Raw genomic sequence first — 11,316 nt, 5'->3', positions numbered from 1 at the left:
ATGGGATCTGTACTCGTTGGAGTTTAGAAGGCTGTGGAGGTCAGGTCATTGAGTGTCTTTAAGACAGAGACAGTTGGTTCGTGATCAATAAGGGGATCAGGAGAATGGGGATGAGAAAAATATCAGCCATGATTGAATGGCGGAGCAGACTCGATGGGCCGAGTGGCCTAATTCTGCTCCTATGTCTTGTGTGAGTTCACATCTCCAATACCGGCCTTTGGGTTGCTAGGCCAGTGACAGATCCACTCAGTCCTGATGTTGGACACAATCCTGTCAGTCACTTCAGATGGATTTAGAAGATCTCATGTTTTCAAAGATTTGATTTATTATTGTCACATGTATTAGAATACAGTGAAAAGTATTGTTTCTTGTGTGCTCTACACACATAGCATACCGTTCGTAGAGATGGAAAGGAGAGAGTGTAGAATGTAATGTTACACTCATAGCTAGGGTGTAGAGAAAGTTCAACTTAGTGCAAGGTAGGTCCATTCGAAAGTCTGACAGCAGCAGGGAAGAAGTTGTTCTTGAGTCAGTTGATACATGACCTCAGACTTTTGTGTCCTTTTCCCAAAGAAAGAATGGGAGACAGAGAATGCCCAGGGTCCTTAATTATGTTGGCTGCTTTGCCAAGGCAGCAGGAAGTGTAGACAGAGTCAACAGATGGAAGGCTGGTTTGCGTGATGGATTGGGCTGCATTCACGACCCTTTTGTAGTTCCTTGTGATCTTGGGCAGAGCAGGAGCCCATACCAAGCTGTGATACAACCAGAAAGAACGCTTTCTATGGTGCATCTGTAAAAGTTGGTGAGAGTCATAGCTGAAATATCAAATTTCTTAAGTCTTCTGAGAAAGTAGAGGCATTGGTAGGCTTTCTTAACTATAGTGTCGGCGTGGGGAATGAAGAGTGGGGAATTCTCCTAAACACTCATCCATGTGGCGCAGTGACTCCTCACGGCACCAGGGACCTGGGTTCAACTCCCGGCTTAGGTCACTGTCTGTGCAGAGTCTGCACGTTCCTCCCGAGGCTGCGTGGGTTTCTTCCCACCATCCAAAGACGTGCTGGTTAGATGTATTGACCTGAACAGGTGCCGGAGTGTGGTGACTAGGGGATTTTCGCAGTAACTTTATTGCAGTGTCAATGTAAGCCAGCTTGTGACGCTAATAAATAAACTTAAACTTCAGCTGAAGATACACTCTTGAGTCACTCACTTGTTATTTGTCATGTCTTGTGTGTATGTTGGCAACTATAGCAAATTTAATTCCTTAAAGGAATGAACCAGATGGGTTTTTGTGACAATTGATGATAGTTTACAGAATCATAGAGCCCCACTGTACAGAAGGAGACCATTTCGTCCATCAAGTATGCACCGATCACACTCCCAGCCAGGCCCTATTCGCCTAACCCTATGTATTTACCTCGATAGATCCCCTGACATTAAGGGGTTATTTAACATGGCCAATCCACCTAACCTGCACATCTTTGGACTGTGGGAGGAAACCGGAGCACCGGGAGGAAACCCACGCAGACATGGGGAGAACATTCAGACTTTGCACCAAAGTAACCCAGGCTGGGAATCGAACCCAGGTGCTGTGAGGCAATCACCATGGTACCCTCACTTGATTAATTGCATTTTAAATTCTACCTGCTGCTGTGGTGGGATTTGAAACCATGGCCCCAGAGCATTAGCCTAGTTCTTTGGATTGTCCATGACATTACCAGTATACAAGAACAAATGAACATAAGAACTAGGAGCAGGAGTAGACTATCTGGTCCCTCGAGCCTGCTCTGCCATTCAATAAGATCATGGCTGATCTTTTCATGGACTCAGCTCCACTTACCCGCCCGCTCACCATAACCCTTAATTCCTTTACTGTTCAAAAATGTAATCTATCCTTGCCTTAAAAACATTCAATGAGGTAGCCTCAACTGCTTCACTGGGCAGGGAATTCCTCAGATTCACAACCCTTTCGGAGAAGAAGTTCCTCCTCAACTCAGTCCTAAATCTGCTCCCCCTTATTTTGAGGCCATGCCCCCTAGTTCCAGTTTCACCTGCCAGTGGAAACAATTTTCCTGCTTCTATCTTATCTATTCCCTTCATAATCTTATACGTTTCTATAAGATCTCCCCTCATTCTTCTGAATTCCAATGAGTATAGCCCCAGTCTACTCAGTCTGTCCTCATAATCCAACCCTCTCAACTCCAGAATCAACCTAGTGAATCTCCTCTGCACCCCCTCCAGTGCCAGTATATCCTTTCTCAAGTAAGGAGACCAAAACTGTACACAGTACTCCAGGTGTGGCCTCACCACCACTTTATACAGCTGCAACATAATCTTGCTGCTTTTAAACTCCATCCCTCTAGCAATGAAAGACAAAATTCCATTTGCCTTCTTAATTACCTGCTGCCACCGTTACCCTGTAAAGTCAAGGTTCCCCCACCCTTCCCACATTACCTGCCTATCCCTTATTCTTCTTGCTACTCTTGATTTTATTATTCATTCGTGAAACCTGGGCATCGCTGGCTGGCCCAGCATTCACTGCCCCATCCCTGAGGGCATTTAAGAGTCAGCCAAATAGCTGTGGACCTAGTCACATGTAGGCCAGACCAAGTAAGGATGGCAGATTTCCTTCCCTAAGGACATTAGTGAAATAGGTGGGGTCTTTTTTTACTGCAATCAATAATGGTTTCACTGTCACTTTTTAATTATTAATCACAGATTCTTAAAAATTGAATTAGAATTTTACCACCTTCTGTACTGGCATTCAAAATTTTCCAAGTATTAAAGATCATTTTAGACTTAATCAATTATGAAAGAATCATGCAGCACAGATGGAGGCCATTCAGCCCATCACACCAGTACTTTAGTGAAGCTTTCCAATTAATTCCATGCCTTTGCCCTTTCCCCATTACCTGCAAGCTAGCATTTACCTAATCCCCTTTCAAAAGGTTATTATTGAATCAGTCTTAGCCAGTGCGTTGCTCCCAGCACAAAAAACGATTCCTCATGTCCCCTCCAGTGCTATAGCTAATTGCCTTGAATCTGTGTCCTCTCGATTAATTTACTAAACAAATGATGATGAGACAACTTGCAGATGATACTTAATTGTGTCACCACATTTTAAAATCATGTATCTGTAAAGAAATTCCACAATTGGACCAAGGGTCATTTAATCATCTCGCTAATCTTTACAAACTTTCTAAGTATTTGGTTGACAGTGGGAGGTCTTGTGGCATAGTGGGTTAGCCTACAAGCCAGGAGCTGCGAGTTCAAGTTCCACCCCAGGATTTGACGGCCGAGAAAGGTGCATTCGTAACGTGGCGAAACAGGTTGAGTGTCAACTCGCAAAATCCTTCCAAACGCTCCAACAATTGGCGGTGAGAGTGGGAGAGACTCCTGGTCAGCTTGATGTGGAGTGGCGCCCCCTCAAGCTAAAAGGCCCTGGCAACAGACCACCAACCTGTTCTGGGAATAGCTAGCTATGGAAACAGATGAAAAGTCTTGCTTAGCGCGCCACTTAAGTGCAGGAGGAGAAGCCAAAACAGGAAATACTGGAAAATCTCAGCAGGTCTGGCAGCATCTGTAAGGAGCGAAAAGAGCTGATGTTTCGAGTCCAGATGAGAAGAATCGGAACTAAGCAGACGCAGGCAATTGTTTTCCCTGAATCCCCACTAAGTAGTGAAAACATTGATCTAAAGTTTCTTTATCAGGGTCACAAGTAGGCTTACATTAACATTGCAATGAAGTTACTGTGAAAATCCCCTAGTCGCCACACTCTGTTCGGGTACACTGAGGGAGAATTTAGCATGGCCAATGCACACTAACCAACACGTCTTTGGGACTGAGGAAGGAAACCGGAGCACCTGGAGGAAACCCATGCAGACACAGGGAGAACATGCAAACTCCACACAGACAGTTGGGAATCGAACCCAGATCCCTGGCACTGTGGAGCAGCAGTGATAAGCACAATGCCATCCAGTGGTGGGGAAAAGCATTACACCTGTAAAATGTAATATATTTAATTATCCATTAGCACAATACATACTTTCTGAAATTTAACTCCATGTCGCAAATAACAAGTGGTTCTAAACATGTAAAGTAAATATATATATGGAAGCAGTACATCAGTCTAACTCTCTGCACCATTAGCTTAACACACTTCTCAGATTGTAAAAATAATGAGTGATTTGTGTTCAGAGGTTATTCAGTGTTAACACTCACTGCTGTCTAAACACACGCCATTCCCAACAGGCCAAGAATTAGGTCCATCAAAGCGCTGCTCATCAGTCTCCTGACCCTAACCCTCATCCACAGCTTTGACACTCTTTGTCCATCTTGAGTTTTACACCTTTTATCACCTCCTGCCCTGGCTGACCTCCCCTTACATGATACACACTCAAAGTGTCTTCTTCACAAAAGGAATTTGCGAATACAACATTTCAGTTTTCACTGAGCAGGAGTCCGCACATTAACCACAAATCTCCTTCAGCAACTCATCACCGTCAATCCCACAAGTTGAAGAAGGTTATTTCCGCATGGCAGGCAGAGGTGGGGCTTCTGAAGACTGAAAATAAAACTTCACAAAGCTGCAGTTATAGATCTACAATAAATAACTTACCGGCTTCAGTTCTTTGACAAGAGAAATGTATAATTTACTAACAGCTGGGGGCATGAATTTATCATGGTTGCTGTTGTGTGTGCAGAATACCCAGAACTCGGAATGTTCAGTCATTACTTTTAGCGTGTACAGCCCATGGGACATTTTATTCATCCATGGGACATGGGTGTCGGTGACTGGCCAGCACTTACTGCCCATCCCTAGTTGAGAGTCAACCACATTGCTGTGTTTGAGGACTCTGGGTCTATACACATTGGAGTTTAGAAGGATGAGGGGGGATTTTAATGAAACTTACAGGATATTGTGAAACCTGGATAGAGTGGATGCTGAGAGGATGTTTCCACTAGTAGGAAAAACTAGAACCCGAGAGCGTAATCTCAGGCTAACGGGACGATCCTTTAAAACAGAGACGAGGAGGAGTTTCTTCAGCCGGAGAGTGGTGAATCTGTGGAACTCTTTGCCGCAGAAGGCTGCGGAGACCAGGTCATTGAGTGTCTTTAAGGCAGAGATAGATAGGTTCTTGATTGATAAGGGGATCAGGGGTTGTGGGGAAAAGGCAGGAGAATGGGGATGAGAAAAATATCAGCCATGATTGAATGGTAGAGTACACTCGATAGGCTGAGTAGCCTAATTCTGCTGCTGTGTCTTATGGTCTTATTGCTCTAGAGTTACATGTAGGCCAGACCAGATAAAAACAGCAGATTTCCTTCCCTAAAGAACATTAGTGAACTAGATGGGTTTTTCCAACAATTTGGGGGAGGCGATGGCTTGGTGGTATTATCGCTAGACTATTAATCCAGAAATTCAGCTGATGTTCTGGGGATCCAGGTTCAAATCGCACAACGGTATATCTGGAATTAAGAATCTATGGATGGCCATGAAACCATTGTCGGAAAAACCCATCTAGTTCATGAATATCCTTTAGGGAAGGAAATCTGCCGTCCTTACCTGGTCTGGCCTACATGGAACCCCAGAGCCACAGCAATGTGACTGACTCTCAACTGCCTCGGGCAACGTGGGATGGGCAATAAATGCTGGCCAGCCAGCGACACCTATGCCTCATGAATGAATGAAAAATATTGTTTCATGGTCATCAGTAGATTCTTAATTCCAGGTATTTTTTTAATTGAATTCAAATTCCATCATCTGTTGCGACAGGATTCGAAACCGGGTCCCCAGAACATTAGCTGAGTTTCTGGATTAATATTCTAGCGATAGTACCACAAGTCCATCGCTTTCCCATGCAATATGTCTAAGCAATCAACTATTGATCCAGTGTTTAACAAAAAGTGGATCCATATTTTAAATTTTAGATTGAGTGCGCAGCTGGGAAGATCAGAGTTATACTGTGGCCTGTGGATAGCACTTAGCTCACCAGGGAAAGGATCTGAGCTTGCATACTTAGAAAGGAATGAATTTTTAAAAACAGGTTTTTATTCCATCCTTAAAGTTACAAAGTCAGTGCTCAAAGTGGACCAGGAAAATCCAAATCCATCTCAGAGAAAAGCAAAATACTGCGGATGCTGGAATTTGAAAGAAAGATGGAAAAAGCTGGAAAATCTCAGCAAGTCTGACAGCATCTGTGGAGAGAGAATAGTCAGGATGACCTTTCATCAGATCCATCGCCTTGCTTGCTCCAAAAACCAAATTCAAAGTCCAACTGCATCCAATTCATGGTCCCCACAAGGGAGACAAACAAGATCCAAGTCCAAAGATGTGCAGGTTAGGTGGATTGGCCCCTTAGTGTCGGGGGGATTAGCTAGGGTAAATGCATGGGGTTGTGGGGATGGAATTGTGGTCGGTGCAGACTCGATGGGCCGAATGGCTTCCTTCTGCACTGTAGGATTCTATGATTCGGATAGGACAAAGCATTGCACCCCATCTTGGGCTTGATCTGATATTTGACCTTAGTCAACAGGAAATTAATGCTTTTTTTTAAGATCCCAGACTCACGTTGCACTGTAAACCGCAAAACCCAAGCTAACTGGGACAACCTCCTGATGAGATCTGAGTGTGTTGCAGTCACATCAGCACTTAGCTACGTACTTTTATTGCTATTTTCACATTGGTGCAACTATATAGCAACTTCAAAACTGAAGTAAAATCGCAGACTCAAGATTCATTCGCCTCCTGAGCACTGGAATTATTGCCCAAGGTTTCGCTCCGTGCTAATCCTATCTACTGTACCCCTGGGGGCGGAAGCTGATCTGTTCCAATACTAACACAGAAAATTGCTGGATGAACTCAGCAGGTCTGGCAGCACCTGGGGAGAGAGAAACAGAGTTAATGTTGCTTCCATGATCTGTTCCAGTGGCACACTCTGTAACCAGCCTAAGAAATCACTAGGAAATATTTAAATAAGATTTGAAAGATGCCCTTCTGATTCCCTCTTCTCCCAAGGAGTGCCCAGAGTGGAGAACTGGTGGCATAAACTCAAACCCTACTGCTATATTCATCACACACCTGCATTAATATTTTGGGACAGTGGGAAGTAGATTACAATTGATTAAACTTCACATGATGGTTTTAAATTAATTTAGTAAGCAGTTTTGAAGTAAGTTTCATTGTATGCTTAATTGTTGGTGCAGGCTAGATGGGCTGAAAGACTTCCTTCTGCACTGTAGGGATTCTATGATTGGGAAGTGTGTAGATGGTACACCCTGCTGCTAGTGAGCATCAGTGGTGGAGGTAGTGGATGTTTGTGGATATGGTGCCAATCAAGCATGCTGCTTTGTCCTGGATGGTGTCAAATTTCTTGAGAGTTGCACCAATCCAGGCAAGTGGGGAATATTCCATCACATTTCTGATTTGTGCCTTGTAGATAGTGGATAGGCTTTGGGGAGTCAGTTGAGTTACTCACCACAGTATTCCCAGCCTCTGACCTTTTATAGCCACAGTGTTAATGGGGAGAGTCCAGTTGAGTTTCTGGCCAATGGGAATTTATTTCAAATTTCCAGCATCCACAGTATTTTGCTTTTATATTTTAATATTTTATATTATTGAGCTACCAATAAAGTGCAAAGACAGTAACATTGGCAAGGCCAATTTTGATGGTATCGGGCAGGAACTTTCAAAAGTTAATTGGGGGAGCCTGTGGGAAGGCAAAGGGACGTCTGGTAAGTGGCACGCCTTCAGAAGTGTGTTAACCAGGGTTCAGGGTAAACACATTCCTCTTAGAGTGAAGGGCAAGGCTGGTAGAAGTAGGGAACCCTGGAAGACTTGGAATATTGAGGCCCTAGTCAAGAAGAAGAGGCACATGACATGTATAGGCAGCTGGAATCAAGTGAAGCTCTTGAAGAGTACAGGGGGTGTAGGAGTAGAGTTAAGAGAAAAATCAGGAGGGCAAAAAGAGACACTAAATTGTTTTGGCAGATAAGGCAAAGGAGAATCCAAAGAGCTTCTACAAATACATAAAGGGCAAAAGAGTAACAAAGGAGACAGTAGTCAAAGGTCATCTATGTGCAGATCCACAAGAGATGGGTGAGATCCTAAATGAATATTTCTCATAAGTATTAACTGTTGAGAAAACATGGATGTTAGACAACTTGGGGAAATAAATAGCGATGTCTTGAGGGGTGTACATATTACAGAGATGATGATGCTGGAAGTCTTAAAGCATATCAAGGTAGATAAATCCCTGGGTCCTGATGAAGTGGGATGTTGTGGGGGGGCTCGGGAGGAAATTGCAGGTCTCCTAGCTGAGATATTCAAATCATCAATAGTCACAGGTGAGGTGCCTGAAGATTGCAGAGTGGTAAATGTTGTGCCGTTGTTTAAAAAGAGCTGCAGGGAAAAGCCTGGGAACTACAGGCCGTGAGCCTCAGATCTGTGGTGGGTAAATTGTTGGAAGGCATTTTGAGAGACAGGATCTACAGGCATTTAGAGATGCAAGGACTGATTAGGGACAGTCATCATGGCTTTGTGAGTGAAAAATCATATCTTACAAATTTAATTGCGTTTCTTGAAGGGGTAACCAAGAAGGCAGATGAGGGCAGTGCAGTTGATGTTGTCTACATGGAATTTAGCAAGGCCTTTGACAAGGTAGCGCACGGTAAGTTGTTGCATAAGGTTAAATCTCATGGGATCCAGGGTGAGGTATCTAAATGGATACAAAATTGGCTTCTTGACAGAAGCCAGAGGGTGGTTATACAGAGTTGTTTGTCAAACTGGAGGCCTGTGACCAGTAGTGTGCCTCAGGGATCAGTGCTGGGCCTACTGTTATTTGTCATTTATATCAATGATTTGGATGAGAATATAGGGGACATGGCTTTAAATTAAGGGGGGGTAGTTATAGGACGGATGTCAGGGGTAGGTTCTTTACCCAGAGGGTGGTGAGGGATTGGAATGCCCTGCCTGCTGAGGTTGTAAATGCGCCTAGTTTGGGGGCGTTTAAGAGATCTGTGGATAGGTTTATGGACGAAAAGGGATTGGTTTAGGTTAGTGGGTCATTGTTTTTTAACTGGTCGGCGCAACATCGTGGGCCGAAGGGCCTGTTCTGCGCTGTAAATGTTCTATGTTCTATGGTTAGTAAGTTTGCAGATGACACGAAGATTGGTGGCATAGTGGACAGTGAAGAAAGTTATCTCCAATTGCAATGGGATCTTGATCAATTGGGCTAGTGGGCTGACAAATGGCAGATGGAGTTTAATTTAGATAAATGCAAGGTGATGCATTTTGGTACATTGAACCAAGGCAGAACTTACTCAGTTAATGGTGAGGCATTGGAGAGAATTACAGAACAAAGACATGTAGGGGTGCATGTTCATACCTCCTTGAAAGTGGAGTCACAGGTGGACAGAGTGGTGAAGAAGGCATTCAGCATGCTTGGCTTTGTCAGTCAGAACATTGAATATAGGAGTTGGGACGTCTTATGAAGATGTACAAGACATTGATAAGACCACACTTGGAAATACTGTGTACAGTTCTGGTCACCCTATTATAGAAAGGATATTATTAAACTGGAAAGAGTTCAGAAAAGATTTGCTGGGATGCTTCTGGGATTTGATGGATTGAGTTATGAGAGGCTGAATAGACTGGGACCTTTTTCTCTGGTGCGTAGGTAGGAGGCAGAGGGGTGACCTTATAGAGGTCTATAAAATAATGAGGGGCATTGACAAGGTAGATAGTCAATATCTTTTCCCAAAGGTAGGGGAGTCTAAAACTAGAGGGCATAGGTTTAAGATGAGAGGGGAGGGATACAAGAGTGTCCAGAGGGACAGTTTTTTCACACAGAGGGTGGTGAGTGTCTGGAACAAGGTGCTAGAGGTGAGAGGCGGGTACAATTTTGTCTTTTAAAAAGCATTTAGATAGTTACATGGGTACGATGGATATAGAGAGGAATGGGCCAAATGCAATTGGGATTAGCTTAGGGGCTTAAAAAAAAGTGCGGCATGGACAAGTTGCGCCGAAGGGTCTGTTTCCATGCTGTAAACCTTTATGATTCTATTATTGGTTTGGTAATATGAAAAGCCCCATTAGCAAATATTAAAAGCTCATGCCTCTTCTGGCTTCTTTCATATTTTTGATTTTATTTATTGTCACATGTACACTATTCATGTGTTGTTTATTGCACACTATACAGACAAAGCATACAGAAAAGGAAAGGAGAGTGCAGAATGTAGTGTTGCAGTCATAGGAAAGAGTTAGAATAAAGTTTTAGAAGCATAGCGCGAGAGCAAAAGATAGAATTAGAAGGGATGCTGGGCCCATCTCACAAGACGTCACCGAGCTCCAGCACCATCTTGGAAATTACTTGGGATGGCTACAATGCTAATTGATCACCCTTCTCCCCATCAGTCACTCATCCCTTTTCAGTCTCATTGTGTTGAGTCTCTTATCACCCCATCTGGTCTTAGACCTTCCTTCGCTGCCTGGCTGAACCATCCCCATCATTCACCTCACCACATGTCCTCTTCTCTCCGCTGGCTACAGATAACCAAATCATTTCAATCTCATCTCAGCTACTTATCGGACCCGTCACTGTCCTTTTGAAAACTGACCACTCCGTTCAAGGGCAATTAAGGATGGGCAACAAATGCTGGCCTTGTCAGTGATGTTCACTATAGAATATCTACAGTGCAGGAGGCTATTTGGCTCATCGAGTCTGCACTGACTCACATAAGGAGCATCTTACCCAAGTACACCCTTCACATTTACCGTGGTCAATCCACCTAGTCTTTGGACTGTGAGAGGAAACCCACACAGACATAGGGAGAAGATGCAAACTCCAGCCAGACTCCCAAGGCTGGAATTAAACTTCCAGCTGGTACTGTGAAGTAACAATGCTTACCACTGTGCCACCCGTATAAAATTCATATAATAGTAATCCTATATTCCATAATGGAGGCGCAAATATAGTGCCAGCTATCTTGCATTTCTATGATGCCTTTCGCAACCTCAGAAAGTCATCCCAGATGTTGGGCAGCACAGTGGTTAGCACCTCTGCCTCACTGCCAGGGACCTGGGTTCAATTCCAGCCTTATTTGAAGTTTGCACGTTCTCCCCGTGTCTGCATGGGTTTCCTTTAGACGCTCCAGTTTCCTCCCACACTCCAAAGATGTGTGGGTTAGATTGATTGGCTATGCTAAATTGTCTCTTAGTGTGCAACCCTACATTAGCTCGGCAAAAAAGACAATCCGTCATGATATCAACTGGTTGACCATAATGTAGTGAAGCATGCTTTCACCTTGGCTATCCGTGGC

The sequence above is a fragment of the Carcharhinus amblyrhynchos genome, chromosome 25 (genome assembly GCF_965287045.1).
Source record: "Carcharhinus amblyrhynchos chromosome 25, sCarAmb.v2.hapA, whole genome shotgun sequence".
Classification (NCBI taxonomy): domain Eukaryota; kingdom Metazoa; phylum Chordata; class Chondrichthyes; order Carcharhiniformes; family Carcharhinidae; genus Carcharhinus; species Carcharhinus amblyrhynchos.
Note: the sequence above shows the minus strand (reverse complement) of the source record.